This window comes from Piliocolobus tephrosceles, unplaced genomic scaffold (assembly GCF_002776525.5).
Source record: "Piliocolobus tephrosceles isolate RC106 unplaced genomic scaffold, ASM277652v3 unscaffolded_20, whole genome shotgun sequence".
Taxonomy (NCBI): domain Eukaryota; kingdom Metazoa; phylum Chordata; class Mammalia; order Primates; family Cercopithecidae; genus Piliocolobus; species Piliocolobus tephrosceles.
In genome coordinates, this window is record NW_022302087.1 from 1,699,171 (window position 1) to 1,709,723 (window position 10,553).

Sequence of the window (10,553 nt, forward strand, 5' to 3'; positions counted from 1 at the left end):
AAGGCAATCAGTGTGATTGTAGGAAAGGAAAGAGAGGGAGAATTTTCACCACATGCCCCTTTTACTTTTTTAGTCATGTAACTAAATTAACTGATTAAAGAAATAAATAAAATTTAATTTTTAAAAATAATGTTCTAGATTCTACATATAAGTGAGGGCATATAGTATCTGTTTTTCTGTGTCTGTCTTATTTCATTTAACATAATTTCCTCCAGTTTCATCCATGTTGTTACAAATGGCAGGATATCCTTGTTTCAGAGCAGAATAATACTCCATTGAATCTATACAGCACATTTTCTATAAATATTCATCTGTTCATAGACACTTAGGTTGTTTCCATATCTGGGCTATTGTGAATAATGCTGCAATGAAAATGGAAGTACAGGTATCTCCAGATATCTCTTTTTTTTTTTGAGACAGGGTTTCACTCTGTCACCTAAGCTGGAATGCAGTGGCATGATCTCGGCTCACTGCAACCTCAACCTCCTGGGCTCAAGTGATTCTCCTACCTCAGCCTCTGGAGTAACTGGGATTACAGGCACATGCCACTATGCCAGGCTAACATATTGTAGTTTTAGTAAAGACAGAGTTTCACTATGTTGCCTAGGCTGGTCTCAAACTCCTGGACTCAAGCAATCCGCCCCTCTCGGCCTCCCAGAGTGCTGGGATTACAGGCGTGAGCCACCATGCCCAGCCAGATATCTCTTTTAGATACTGATTTCATTTCCCTAAAAGTCAAACTTATAGAAGCAGAGACTAGAACAGTGGCTGCCAAGGGCTTGGAGGTGGAGGAGCTGAAGAGATGTTGGTCAATGGGTACAAATTTTCAGTTACAAAGTGAATAAGTTCTGAGGATTAATGTACAGGAAAGTGGCCATGGTTAATAATACTGTGTTGTTTACCTAAAATTTGATAGAAGAACTGTTTTTCAGTGTCTTCTCCATACACACACACACACACACACAGCACTTACACAGAAAATAGTAATTATGGATGATGATAAATGTGTTAATTTGGTTGTAGCAACTATTTCACAACGTATACATACATCAAATCATCATGTTGCAAATCTTAAATATATACATTTTTATTTGCAGTTATATTTCAATAAAACTAGAAAAAAAATCAAGAGTAACCTGTGTAGTAATAATGGATTTCAGTTCTATATATCAATCTAAATTCATGTAGCTTAAAATAGATACAAATATGTACAGATACCTATGTATACATGGGCTAGTATATGCACATATACTTTTTGCTCTGCAGGCCTAAAGAAATAACAATATCCTGTAGCAACAAAAACTCATCAGGTCCCAGAACTTGGTTTCTTTTTTTTTTTTTTGAGACAGAGTCTTGCTCTGTTGCTCAGGCAGGAGTCCAACGAGGCAATCTTGACTCACTGCAACCTCCACCTCCTGGGTTCAAACGATTCTCCCTCCTCAGCCTCCCAAGTAGCTGGGATTACAGGGAAGTGCCAATCATTTCCAACAAAAGGAATTAGGGATCTTTGAAGAAATGGCTGGCTTAAGCCTGGGGGAGGAAATACACAAGATGAGCCTGAAGCATCTTGTGTCAAAAAGTAAGGAAGAGCTGAAAATAAAAACAAAAGGCCACATTGCTAAAGACACAGTGAGACACAGCAGGGGGTCTCTTTTGGGGGTCCTGCGAATCTCAAGCATGAACATAAAGGAGAATCCTGAAATTCCTTCAAGTGAAATTCCAGGCATCTAGTTAGCCCCAGAAGTAAACAAATCGTAGCCTAAAACAATAGCCAAGGAAATTAAAGTTCCAGAGATGTTTGCTTTCCCTATAGAAACTAAGAATAACAACGTATGTTACTGAGTTATCTTTCATGAGCTTGTACTCCCACTTCGGACCCCTACAAATGGATCCACTGGCATGTATACCCCAATAAAGAGGACGTGAAGACTGAACTTCATTCACCCTTTATTCTGTTTCCTTCTGAGGGGCTTGAAGAAAAAAAGTCTCCCTAGCCAGGCCAGTTAACATATTTCCACTGACCCCAAATTTTTAAACAAAGCTTCTCTTCCTTAACCAATGGCAAATCAGAAGCTCTTGAATCTACTTACAACCTGTAAATCCCCACTGCAAGATATCCTGCCCTTTTAAGCTCAAACCAATATGTAAGCACCATACTATTATTTTGCCTGTAACTTTTGCTTTTCTGAAATTTACCCTTGCCTTAAAAAACTCACTGGGGAGTCTAGACTTGGGCATTTAGCTGTCTGATCCTCCTTGTGTAGTACTATGCAATAAACGTCTTCCTTTCTAGCACTGCAAAAACTTCAGTGTAGGCATCTGTTTTTACTATGCCAGGAGAGTGGACCCCAGTTCAGTTCTATAACAACAGGAGCCACTGAAAGGGCTCTCAGGCTGGGCGCGGTGGCTCATGCTTGTAATCCCAGCACTTTGGGAGGCCGAGGTGGGAGGATCACAAGGTCAGGAGATCGAGACCACGGTGAAACCTCGTCTCTACTAAAAATACAAAAAAAATTAGCTGGGCGCGGTGGTGGGCGCCTGTAGTCCCAGCTACTCAGGAGGCTGAGGCAGGACAATGGCGTGATCCCAGGAGGCGGAGCTTGCAGTGAGCCGAGATAGTGCCACTGCACTCCAGCCTGGGGGACAGAGCGACACTCCGTCTCAAAAAAAAAAAAAAAAAAAAAAGAGCTCTCAGTACCCAAAAATGGAAGGAGTTAAGCAAAAATAAATAAATCAAGTTGTATTGGATTATAACTCAAAGTATAAAATAAATATCCTAGTCCCTGCAAACATAAATAAGGAGATTTTGGTGAACATCAGCAACCATAAACTGTGTTTATAATACATATCCTTGATATGATGAGATGAAAATGGCACTTTACCTCGGTGGTCTTCCTCCCAATAACTCACAAGCCTGTCTTATCATGAGGAAAACATCAGTCAAATTCAAACAGTGGGGGCTAGAGAGAATCATGGTGGACTGGATTGCAACTCCCACTCAGATGGACAGAGCAGCATGTGGAGGCTCACATCATGAACTTTTGCTCTAGAACTGCTGCAGGAATAAATCAGGAAAGCCGAGAGAACCCAAAAACCCACTGAAGGAGGCGAATTGCTCCTGCAGGACCCGGGAGACACTGCAAATACTGTGAGTGCCCAAATGGTGGAAACGGGAAAGGGGGATCGTCTGCGCTCGAACATACACCCTCACTGAGGAACCTCAAGGTTTAGCAAATGGGAGAAGATTCTGACTTCACCTGGAGCTGAGTCAATTTAGAGAGCTGAGCAAAACACAGGCGTAGAAGAAGCAGCAGAACAAGCCCTGTGGGCTCTCTGGGTCTCCTAAGAAACCATTTCTGCCTTGCCTCACAGGGGTCCCTGGAGCAGGCTGCCTGGGGGTACTAGGAAAAGGCCACAGGGAGAAGGAAACCTCCAGCTGAACTTTGTAACAATTTCAACCAAATGAGAAGTCTCCTGGCCTGAACTCAGGGGAGGGTGCAAATTTGGTGTGCAGACTCCACAGGCGGGAAAGTACGAAAGCCCTACTTGCTTTTGCAGCTGGGAGACTGGTAGCCTGGGGCAAGTTCTCAGCCCTGCTTACCCACTGCCTGGAAACAGACTCAGTGCTGTTGTGGGGGTACAGGAAACAGCGGAAGGGAGACCAGCCTTTTGAATTGCAAGGGAACAGCGTGAGGCCTGTGAATGCTGGCTTTCCCCCACTTCCATGACAACCTGCATAACACAGCAGAGCCTGCGATAAGCCTCTTGGGAATATAACTGCATTGACCTGGGAACCACACCCTCATCCCACACAGCAGCCTGAGCAAGACCCGCTCAAGGAGAGTCTGAGCTGAGACACACCTAGCCCTGCCCCCACCTGATGGTCCTCCCCTACCCACCTTAGTAGCTGAAGACAAAGGGCATATACTCTTGGGAGTTCCAGGGCCACACCCACCACCTGATCCTCCCCATACTACCACAGCTAATGCTCTGTTGAATGCACCATCTCCTGGCAGAAGGCCCACCAGCACAAAAATAGTGAATTAAACAGCCAAAACTAAGGACCCTCACAGACTCCGTTTCACCTCCCTGTCACTTCCACCAGAGCAGGTGCTGGTGTCCACAGCTGAGAGACCCATAGATGGTTCACATCACAGGACTTTGTATAGGCAACCCTCAGTCCCAGCCCAGAGCCTGGTAGACCTGCTTGGTGGCTAGATCCAGAAGAGAGATGACAATCACTATAGCTTGGATCCCAGGAAGCCACATCCCTAGGAAAAGAGGACGAGTACTACATGAAGGGAACAACTGTGGGACAAAAGAATCTGAACAACAGCCTTCAGTCATCTGACAGAGCCTACCAAAATGAGAAGAAACCAGAAAACCAACTCTGGTAATATAACAAAACAAGGTTCATTAACACCCCAAAAAAATCACACTAGCTCACCAACAATGGATCCAAACCAAGAAGAAATCCCTGATTTACCTGAAAAAAAATTCAAGGGAGGGGGGAGGGATTGCATTGGGAGTTATACCTGATATAAATGACGAATTGATGGGTGCTGACGAGTTGATGGGTGCAGCACACCAACATGGCACAAGTATACATATGTAACAAACCTGCACGTTATGCACATGTACCCTAGAACTTAAAGTATAATAATAAAAAAGAAAAAAAAAAGAGTAAGTCCTTATTTAAAACTGTTGCATCCATTAGAAGGATGAGTTATCAAAATAGTTTGTACTGCAGAAAGATAATTCAAAAAAAAAAAAATTCAAGAGGGCAATTATTAAGCTAATTAAGGAGGCACCAGAGAAGGGCGAAGCCCAATATAAGGAAAATTTTTAAAATGATACAAGAAATGAGAGGGGAAATCTTCAATGAAATAGATAGCATAAATAAAAAACAATCAAAGCTTCAGGAAATAACAGACACACTTATAGAAATGCAAAACGCCCTGTAAAGTCTCAGCAATACAATCAAACAAGCAGAAGAAAGAACTTCAGAGCTTGAAGACAAGGTTTTGAAATTAATCTAATCTAACAAAGACAAAGAAAGAAAGAAAATATGAACAAAGCCTCCAAGAAGCCTGGGATTATGTTAAACAACCAAACCTAAGAATAATCAGAGTTCCCAAGAAAGAAGAGAAATCTAAAAGTCTGGAAAACATATTTGGGGGAATAATCAAGGAGAACTTTCCGAGCCTTGCTAGAGACCTAGACATCCAAATACAAGAGGCACAAAGAACACCTGGGAAATTCATCTCAAAAAAATCACCGCCTAGGCACATTGTCATCAGGTTATCTAAAGTTAAGATGAAGGAAAGAATCTTAGAAACTGTGAGTCCAATAGCACCAGGTAACCTATAAAGGAAAACCTATCATATTAACAGCAGATTTCTCAACAGAAAGCCTGCAAGCTAGAAGGGATTGGGGCCCTATCTTCAGCCTTCTCAAACAAAACAATTATCAGTCAAGAATTTCGTATCCAGCTAAACAAAGCTTAATAAATGAAAGAAAGATACAGTCTTTTTCAGACAAACAAATGCTAAAAGAATTCACCACTACCAAGCCAACACTACAAGAACTACTAAGCCGGGCGCGGTGGCTCAAGCCTGTAATCCCAGCACTTTGGGAGGCCGAGACGGGCGGATCACGAGGTCAGGAGATCGAGACCATCCTGGCTAACACAGTGAAACCCCGTCTCTACTAAAAATACAAAAAACTAGCCGGGCGAGGTGGCGGGCACCTGTAGTCCCAGCTACTCCGGAGGCTGAGGCAGAAGAATGGCGTGAACCCGGGAGGCGGAGCTTGCAGTGAGCTGAGATCCGGCCACTGCACTCCAGCCTGGGTGACAGAGCGAGACTCCGTCTCAAAAAAAAAAAACAAAGAACTACTAAAAGAAGCTCTAAATCTTGAAATGAATCCTGAAACATATGGAAACAGAACCTCTTTAAAGCATAAACCTCCCAGGACCTAAAAAAAAAAAAAAAAAAAAAAAAATTAAAAAAAAGGTATACGGGCAACAAATAGCACGATGAATGGAATAGTACCTCATATCTTAATACTAACATTGAATGTAAATAGCCTAAATGCTACACTTAAAAGATACAGAATTGCAGACTGGATAAGAATTCACTAACCATCTGCTGCCCTCAAGAGACTAATCTAACACATAAGGACTCACATAAACTTAAGGTAAAAGGGTGGAAAAAGATATTCCATGCCAGTGGATATCAAAAGCAAGCAGATTCACTATTTTTATATCAGACATAAACTTTAAAGCAACAGCAGTTAAAAAAGACAAAGAGGGGCACTATATAATGATAAAAGGCCCTGTCCAACATGAAAATATCACTATCCTAAATATAATATGCACCTAACACTGGAGCTCCCAAATTTATAAAACAATTACTACTAGACCTAAGAAATGAGATAGACAACAACACAATAATAGTGGGGGATTTCAATACCTCACTGACAGCTCTAGACAGGTCATCAAGACAGAAAGTCAACAAAGAAACAATAGATTTAAACTATACTCTAGAACAAATGGCCTTAACAGATATTAACAGAACATTCTAGCCAACAACCACAGAATATACATTCTATTCATCAGCTCATGGAACTTTCTCCAAGATAGACCACATGATAGGCCACAAAACAAGCCTCAATAAATTTAAGAAATTTGAAATTACATCAAGCACTCTCTCACACCACAGGGGAATAAAACTGGAAATCAACACCAAAAGGAACCTTCAAAACCATGCAAATACATGGAAATCAAATAACCTGCTTTTGAATGATCATTGGTTCAACAATGAAATCAAGATGGAAATTTAAAAATTCTTTCTTTTTTGAGATGGAGTCTCACTCTGTTGCCCAAGTTGGAGTGCACTGGCATAATCTTGGCTACCTGCAACCTCCACCTCCCAGGTTCAAACAATTCTCCCTGCCTCAGCCTCCTGGGTAGCTGGGATTACAGGCGCCCGCCACCATGCCTGGCTAATTTTTGTAGTTTTAGTAGAGACAGGGTCTCGTCATGTTGGCCAGGCTGATCTTGAACTCCTGACCTCAGTTGATCTACCTGCCTTGGCCTCTCAGAGTGCTGGGATTACAGGCGTGAGCCACTGCACCCAGTGGGAAATTTTAAAACTCTTTGAACTCAATGATAATAGTCACATAACCTATCAAAACCTCTGGGATACCACAAAGGCGATGCTAAGAGGAAAGTTTATCACTCTAAATGCCTACATCGAAAAATCTGAAAGACCACAGACAATCTAAAGTCACACCTCAAGGAACTAGAGAAACAAGAACAAACCAAACCCAACCCTAGCAGAAGAAAGGAAATAACCAACATCAGAGCAGAACTAAATGAAATTGAAACAAAAAAATACAAAAGATAAATGAAACAAAAAGCTGATTCTTTGAAAAGATAAATAAAATTGATAGACCATTAGCAAGGTTAACCAAGAAGAGAGAAAATCCAAATAAGCTCAATTAGATATGAAATAGGAGCTATTGCAACTAAGAACATACAAACAAAAAAGATTATTCAAGACTACTATGAACACTTTTGTGCAAAGAAACAACAAAACCTAGAGGAGATGGATAAATTCCTGGAAAGATACAACCCTCCTAGCTTAAATCAGGAAGAATCAGATACCATGAACAGGCCAATAACAAGCAGCAAAATTGAAATAGTAATTTAAAAATTACCAAGAAAAAAAAGGCCAGGACCAGATAAATTCACAGCTGAATTCTACCAGACATCCAAAGAAGAATTTGTACCAATCCTTTTGACACCACTCCACAAGACAGAGAAAGAAAGAACCCTTTCTAAATCATTCTATAAAGCCAGTATCACCCTAATACCAAAACCAGGAAAGGACATAACTAAAAAAGAAAACTACAGACCAATTATCCCTGATGAACATAGATGCTAAAATCCTTAACAAAATACTAGCTAACCAAATCCAATAAGATATCAAACGTAATACACCAAGATCAAGTGAGTTTCATACCAGGGATGTAAGATTAACATATGCAAATCAGTAAATGTGATACACCACATAAACTGAATTAAAAACAAAAAATCACATGATCGTCTCAGTAGACACAGAAAAAGCATTCGACAAAATCCAGCTTCCCTTTATGATTAAAACTCTCAGCAAAATCAACATACAAGGGACATACCTCGAGGGGGGCGCCCAAGAAGGCTGAATAGGAACAGCTCCAGCCTCCAGCTCCCAGCGTGAGCGACACAGAAGACTGGTGATTTCTGCATTTTCAACTGAGGTATCAGGTTCATCTCACTGGGGTGTGTAGGACAGTCAGTGCTGGTCAGCAGGTGCAGCCCAGCAAGAGCTGAAGCAGGGCAAGGCATCGCCTCACCTGGAAAGCGCAAAGGGGAAGGGAATTCCTTTCCTTAGCCAAGGGAAACTGAGACACACAACACCTGGAAAATCTGGTAACTCCCACCCTAATACTGTGCTTTACCAAGGGTCTTAGCAAACGGCACACCAGGAGATTATATCCTACACTGCCCGGGAGGGTCCCACGCCCACGGAGCCTCCCTCATTGCTAGCACAGCAGTCTGAGATCTAACCTCAAGGCAGCAGCAAGGCTGGGGGAGGGGCGTCCGCTATTGCAGAGAATTAGGTAGGTAAACAAAGCCACCGGGAAGTTCAAATTGAGTGGAGCCCACCGCAGCTCAAGAAGGCCTGCCTGCCTCTGTAGACTCCACCTCCAGGGACAGGGCATAGCTAAACAAAAAGCAGCAGAAACCTCTGCAAATGTAAATGTCACTGTCTGGCAGCTTTGAAGACAGCAGTTGTTCTCCCAGCATGGAGGTTGAGATCTGAGAACCGACAGACTGCCTGCTCAAGTGGTTCCCTGACCGCTGAGTAGCCTAAATGGGAGACATCCTCCACTAGGTGCAGACCGACACCTCATACCTCACACGGCTGGGTACACCTCTGAGACGAAGCTTACAGAGCAAGAATCAGACAGCAACACTCACTGTTCAGCAATATTCTATCTTCTGCAGCCTCCGGTGTTGATACCCAGGCAAACAGGGTCTGGAGTGGACCTCAAGCAAACTCCAACAGACCTGCAGCTGAGGGTCCTGACTGTTAGAAGGAAAACTAACAAACAGAAAGGACACCCACAACAAAACCCCATCAGTACTTCACCATCATCAAAGACCAAAGGCAGACAAAACCACAAAGATGAGGAAAAAGTAGTGCAGAAAAGCTGGAAATTCAAAAAAGCAGAGCGCATCTCCCCCTCCAAAGAAGCGCAGCTCATCGCCAGCAACGGAACAAAGCTGGACAGAGAAAGACTTTGACGAGTTGAAAGAAGAAGGCTTCAGTCAATCAAACTTCTCAGAGCTAAAGGAGGAACTACGTACCCAGTGCAAAGAAACTAAAAACCTTGAAAAAAGAATGGATGCACAGATAACTAGAATAATCAATGCAGAGAAGACCATAAAAGAACGGACAGAGATTAAAACCACGACACGAGAACTATGTGACAAATGCACAAGCTTCAGTAACCTACTCGATCAACTGGAAGAAAGAGTATTAGTGATTGAAGATCAAATGAACGAAATGAAGTGAGAAGAGAAGTGTAGAGGAAAAAGAAGAAAAAGAAATGAAGAAAGCCTCCAAGAAATATGGGATTATGTGAAAAGACCAAACCTACGTCTGATGGCTGTGCCTGAAAGTGATGGGGAAAATGGAACCAAGTTGGAAAACACTCTGCAGGATACTACCCAGGAGAACTTCCCCAATGTAGTAAGGCAGGCCAACATTCAAATTCAGAAAATACAAAGAATGCCACAAAGACACTCCTCGAGAAGAGCAACTCCAAGACACATAATTGTCAGATTCACCAAAGTTGAAATGAAGGAAAAAATGTTAAGGGCAGCCAGAGAGAAAGGTAGGGTTACCCACAAAGGGAAGCCCATCAGACTGACAGCAGATCTCTCCGCAGAAACTCTACAAGCCAGAAGAGAGTGGGGGCCAACATTCAACATTCTTAAAGGAAAGAATTTTAAACCCAGAATTTCATATTCAGCCAAACTAAGTTTCATAAGTGAAGGAGAACTAAAATCCCAGAGAAGCAAATGCTTAGAGATTTTGTCATCACCAGGCCTGCCCTACAAGAGATCCTGAAGGAAGCACTAAACACGGAAAGGAACAACCGGTACCAGCCATTGCAAAAACATGCCAAAATGTAAAGACCATCGATGCTAGGAAGAAACTGCATCAACTAACGAGCAAAATAACCAGCTAATATCATAATGACAGGATCAAGTTCACACATAACAATATTAATCTTAAATGTAAATGGACTAAAGGGTCCAATTAAAAGACACAGACTGGCAAATTGGATAGTCAAGACCCATCAGTTTGCTGTATTCAGGAGACCCATCTCACATGCAGACACATACATAGGCTCAAAATAAAGGGATGGAGGAGATCTACCAAGCAAATGGAAAACAAAAAAAAGCAGGGGTTGCAATCCTAGTCTCTGATAAAACAGAC